This window comes from Scomber japonicus, chromosome 3, assembly GCF_027409825.1.
Source record: "Scomber japonicus isolate fScoJap1 chromosome 3, fScoJap1.pri, whole genome shotgun sequence".
Lineage (NCBI taxonomy): Eukaryota > Metazoa > Chordata > Actinopteri > Scombriformes > Scombridae > Scomber > Scomber japonicus.
In genome coordinates, this window is record NC_070580.1 from 5,197,479 (window position 1) to 5,203,478 (window position 6,000).

The window sequence follows — 6,000 nt, forward strand, 5'->3', positions numbered from 1 at the left end:
CAATGATCTCACACACCTCCACATCAAAGACACTGTGCACCATCACATATAGCAGGCAGCAGTTGAAGCCGTCCAGCTGCTGCACTGATTCACGCTGCTTTGAAAGCATTTCAATTCATTTCCATGCGTGTATTTATAGTTCTTGATAGGGATCCCCTGCTCTCTGTACATGTAATCAGGCGGCCGAGGGTTTGCTGCCCACACGCGTCGGTGAGAGCTCTGGTTAATCATGTTGTACATGTTGTCCTTACGTGGCCACAGAGGCATTGTGTAATCTGCGTGTCATCTTGAGAAACTCCACTTTACGTAACTTGACATCATTTTCCAATATTGCTTCTGTTCACGCTCATTTAATTGAGTTTGCAGCAGAGTGAGGTGAGCAGCAGTGTCAGAGGAGATTTCAGCCGGAATAGATTTTAATGTGCTTCAGGGCATCAGAGGTTGAAAAAGGAGTCAAATCTTTTACAATCCCAAAATGAACAAATATTCCATTACAAAGGAATGCATTCAAATGATTGTTTCAGTTGATGTACCCAGATATTAGCTTTATAATAAACCATATATATATATACACACACACACACACACACGTGTCAATAGTAAAGTGCTTAATTTATTGATGCATTAACCTGTATTACACTAGTATTACAATGTTATACAATACAGCAATCTGTCATGTTACAAATCTTTGGGATTTGCCTGCCTTTAGCTTTGTTGACAGATTTACTGTCTCCTCAACTGTTTCCTACTGTAACCTTCTTCCCTTTATGAAAACTATAGCAATGAAAATATTTGTCAGAGTTTCTTCAGTTTTTCTTCTTGTTCCTACAGTTAGATGTTTGAACTTCACTGTGTGTGCAAAATGATGACACTAGACAGCTGTTTTCACTTTCATCTGCTGAATGTTGGAAATGTTCTCTGTGCTCACTGAAAGTCTGATTTTAAGGGCCTCTGAGCATGATTTGTGTCTGGTTTGGAAGCCAATTGTAGGCCAATATTCAACTTAAATAAGCGTGATGTGGAAACTTGAAGCCTCCAGTGCACAAACACTGAGAATGAACTTTACAGTGAGGTTACACTTTTACAGTGAGGTACATATTGATGGACACTTCTTTTATTTAAGGGAGGATACTGAAGTAGTTATTATAATTGTTTGTGGAAAACACCATATCACACATTGTTGTTCCAAACAGAACATGTCTGGAGGGGATTTTTAACATTTGGAGATGAAGATTTATACAGCAACAATATGATGAGTTAACTACATTTGTCAGATACTGTGAGTATAAGGGAGTAAAAACATAATACACTGTTGCCCATAAAGTTGGAATGATTGTTTTCAGACACATTCCTCTTTCTATACACATCACTAATCACCTTTGACCAGGTGCAATGAGATTGATCAAAACAATTTTGAGAATATATACACACTTTATCAAGAATGAATGACATTGTCACAATCATTTCATGAGAAGTAAAAAATATTTTATCCCTACTTTACAGGCGACAGTGTATTTCCCTCTTAAAGTGGTTGGAGGAAATTTACAATAATATTCAGTGTAAAGTTAACTACATGACTTCATCCAGGTGTAATGGGTGGAGGTGGTAGGACCCAGGTATTGTTTCTCGTGAGACCCTAGACTTAATGTGTGACACTAAATTCCTAGAGAAGAAGCAATATTGAATAAACAAATTAGGAGAGAATTTGAGGGCTTATGTGTACAGTTTTTGTACGTCGCTCTCTCTATTTAGAGTTGTGTAACTGTGAGTATGTGTGTATGCTTCAGCTTGTATAACATGTGTGGGAGTGGGGACCCACATCAGGCAGGCAGTGGAAGTTGTGGGAGGACAACAAGAAATGAGTGGGAAAACTCCTGCTGAAACACTTGACGCACACACACACACACACACACACACACACACACTTTATTTGATAACTTCCATCTTTCACTTATTTTCTTCATCTTTTCTGTATTGATTCCTTCTATCCCGCTGTGCTTGCTCCAGTCACGTATAGCTGCAGCTTTACCACCGCTGAGCTTTTAGCAGCAGTGTTGAGGCAGGTATGGGAATGAGACCCTCCATGATAAGTGGTGGCATTGTGTGTGAATGTGTGTGTGTGTGTGTGTTTAAAATGCTCTGCTGCAGGTATCCCCACTGCCCCACCACGTGACCGAGCAGAAGTCATTATCACAACGATTGCAGCCTGCAGACACTCGTACATCACTGTTACCATTCTTTGTTAAAGTGGGAGGGTCAGAGGAGATTGATTAAAACAAAAGCCACATTGAGAGGAAATTAGAAGTACAGGAATTAATTCTTCTTTCAGGGGAGGCTGCAGCTGGCGTTACGTGAGCGGTGTTCACAAAAGAAGCAGAGGAAAGGACAATAGGCTGACTGAGGCACAACCACAGTTCAAGGGTGCAGGAAACAGCCTCTCAAGGAGAATATATTGTGTGTGTGTGTGTGTGCGCAATATTATCATCCAGCATAATGGAATGTGTGCACGTGCTCAGGTGTGTGTGTGTTTGTGCCTGCGTATGCGTCACAGATGTTTACAATGCCATCCTTGAATCTCAGCCGGCATTTTAATCACAGCGCAGCATCAACCACTCTCGTCTTCAAGTGGATGGAACGAATCGGCGCATCGTGTTGAGAGGTGGAGTGTGACTCGCAGCCACAGGGAGTTATCAAGCAAATGATAAAGGTTTTCCAACTTTTTTCTGGGTTTGATTTGACGGGAAAACTTTTAATTATGCTGCTTTTTTTGTCCCCCTGTCAGAGTGTAATCTCCTCACACACAGAGATCGAGGTATTCTAGATCATGCAGTGGGCCAAAGGTGGGGTCATTGCCAGCCAGCTATTGGATCTGTGTAGATTAATAACCAGAGCAATGCACAAACAAAACTCCCGTCGTTATCGCTGTCATGGTTTGAGACATCCAAGCCTCTCCACCACCACAAGGTAATAGTAAAAGGAGGAGGAAAAATGGGGCGAATAGCACATTGTTGAAATGATTAAATGTCTTGCTTAGCAACAAGAGTTTTTAAAAGTTGTTGGAAAGACTAAAAGTGCCAGTATACTCCATCAGAACTGCTTTTCAGATGGGGTGGTTGTGGCTCAGGAGGGAGAGTGAGTCATCCACCAATCAGAAGATATGCTGTTCAAATTCCTGCTCCTCCAGTCCACTTGTTGAAGTGAAACTACAGTAAACACCAAATTGCTCCCAATAGCTGTGCCAGTTGCATGTGTATATGTGTATATGAATGGGTAGTTTCCTCCTGATGAGCAGGTTGGCTCTCTGCATTGCAGCCCCTGCCATCAGTGTATGAATGTGTGTGAATGGGTGTCATGTTGTGTAATAGTGCTTTGAGTGGTAAAAAGACTAGGAATATATATATATATATATATATATATATATATATATATATATATATTAGTACTAGCGCTATATAAGTACAGTCCATTTACCATTTACCATTCACCATGTCATTGGAATGAGACTTACTGTCCAAATAAAGGTTAAACTACATTTTAAAAAACAGCTGTGTCCCAACTCAGTTGCCACATCCTTTGAAGGACACTGTCTAAAAAAGCATGGCCTTCATAGACCTTATGGGCTGAACCAATAAGATGGTCTGGTCTACTGAGGATTTCCAACTGTATCACCAGCTGTTCCTGCCCTTAGCATATATCTCCTAGTAACCTTGATAGCTGCAGTTGACAACTGGGACACAACTAGTAGATGTGGAGCCAGAATTTTTTATTTTATTATTGTGGCAACCTATCCAGGCCCAACAGCACCACCAAGGACTCCTTGCTTATCTGAACCAATGTGCCAATCCATCAAGTAGAATTTAAGATATTTCTAGACAAGTGAAAACTTTGACCTGCGGTTGGTGGTAGAGGAAATATCAGAGGATCATCAATGTCAGTAGGATTTATTCTCTGGGAGCCATCTCTATGTTGTTACAACATTTCATGGCAATCCATCCAATAGTTGTTAAGATTTCAGTCTAGACCAAAGTGGTGGACTGACAGATAGAAGAACATTGCATGCAACTACGTCTAAGGGTAAATATTTTAAAGATTATCATGCAGTCATGGTTTATTCAAAAATACACACAAAAATACATTCTATATGTGCATTGATTTCACTGAGAATGACCTTTTCAGACCTCAGGCAAATGCAAGGAAACTAAATGTGTTGTTTGCATGCAGCGTAAACACCATTATATTTGTAAAACACACAAGACACAAACAGTTTATTCAACACAAACAGCTGTAAAGCCAACTTGACAGACATCAGCTGTAGCTCACAACAGAGTCATTCAATAGTGTCATATGGCTGTGGTAGTTGCAAATAAGCATTTTCAAATTTCCAGGAATGCGTTTTGGCTCAAATCACACCACCAGAGTGAACCCGTCTTGCATCTTTACGTCGCCTTTGTGTACGATCAATTTCATTCTACAATCGGCTTTTCTTTGAGTCTGAACACATCTTTTGAGGAGCTTAGAAGAGGTGGAAAATTCCTTAAAGCTGGTCTGTCAGCGGCAGTAAAGCATCACTTCCACCAGCGGAAGAACACAGCACCGAATCCCCTGCTGTACTCAGGGATTCCCCCCCTCTGAGAAATAGCTTCAGGCCTCATTTTCTAATCCAGATCCAATTTTAATACAATTACTGAGATTGTTCGGTAATTCATCACTGAATGTAAAGTCCAATCTCCCCTCAGAGAAATTAGGAGGCAGCAGTCGAGCTTTGATCAGACAGAAGATTGGTGGCGTGTCTCCCAAGTAGAAAGTCTTTTTCTTTTTCCTCCTATATATAATTGTGAGCGATGTGAGGATCTGCTCCAGGGTCAGTACACCTGTCACTGCTGCAGTGATTAATCATGTAAGTGACAGACAGACAGCAATGGCATCAGCAGTTAAGGGTTACTGTGTAAATGTGGACCACCTCCACAGCTTTACATTATGTGGTGTTCTCTTGTTAATGTTAATAAGAAAGAGGAAGTAAAGCAGCTGGCTACATGAAGCATAGTGGTCAAACCAGTAAACCTAATTACTTCCAGTGCTCTACATGTCAGTAGAGCTGTAATGCTGTGTAGCCCTTTACAGACCCAGCTGGCATGTGTCTGTAGGCTAAACATCTGTTCTAATGGCTTGTACTTTTATTTCAGACTGATAAAACAATCTCAACTGAAGGTCCATTTACTTGCCTGTTCGCTTGTTTTTGAGCATATCACACAGCAGTGAGTGTCTCATATCAGTGGGATTGAAGATGGATTTGGTCCACAAATCTGATATTGAATTTAACAAAAGTGGAACTGAACAAGTCTTTTGGATGAGAGATGAAACATCTTCAAGAACCCATAAAAAGTGCAGTTGCTCTTGACTGTGGGGTTTACAAAGTGAGATTTTCCTGGTATACAGTGGTCAGTACTTACCAAACATGGTTCAAGGATGAACAGCTGGTCACTGACGCCCAAGGCTCATTGGTGCACATGGGAAGCGAAGGCTAGTCGATCTGGTCCGATCCCACAACCATCAACTACTGTAGCACGAATTGCTGATAAAGTGAATGCTGGCTATGACAGACAGGTGTCAGAACATTAGTGCATCACAGCTTGCTGCATATGGGCCTACATATCAACAGACTGGTCAGAGTACCCTTGTCCACTGCCAAAAGCCAAGCAATGGTCACGTGAGCATCAGAACTGAACCATAGTACAATGAAAGAAGGTAGCCTGGTCTGATCAATCCTGTTTTCTTTGACATTGTGTGGATGGTTGGATGCCTGTGCATTGTTTACCTGGGGAAGAGATAGGATGCACAATGGGAAGAAGGCAAGACAGAGGAAGCAGTGTGATGCTTTGAGCAATGTCCTGCTGGGTAACGTTGGGTCCTGACATTCATGTGGATGTTACATTGACGTACAACCTACCTAGACATTGTAGCAGACCAAGTACAGCCCTCCATAGCAATGGTATTCTTAGC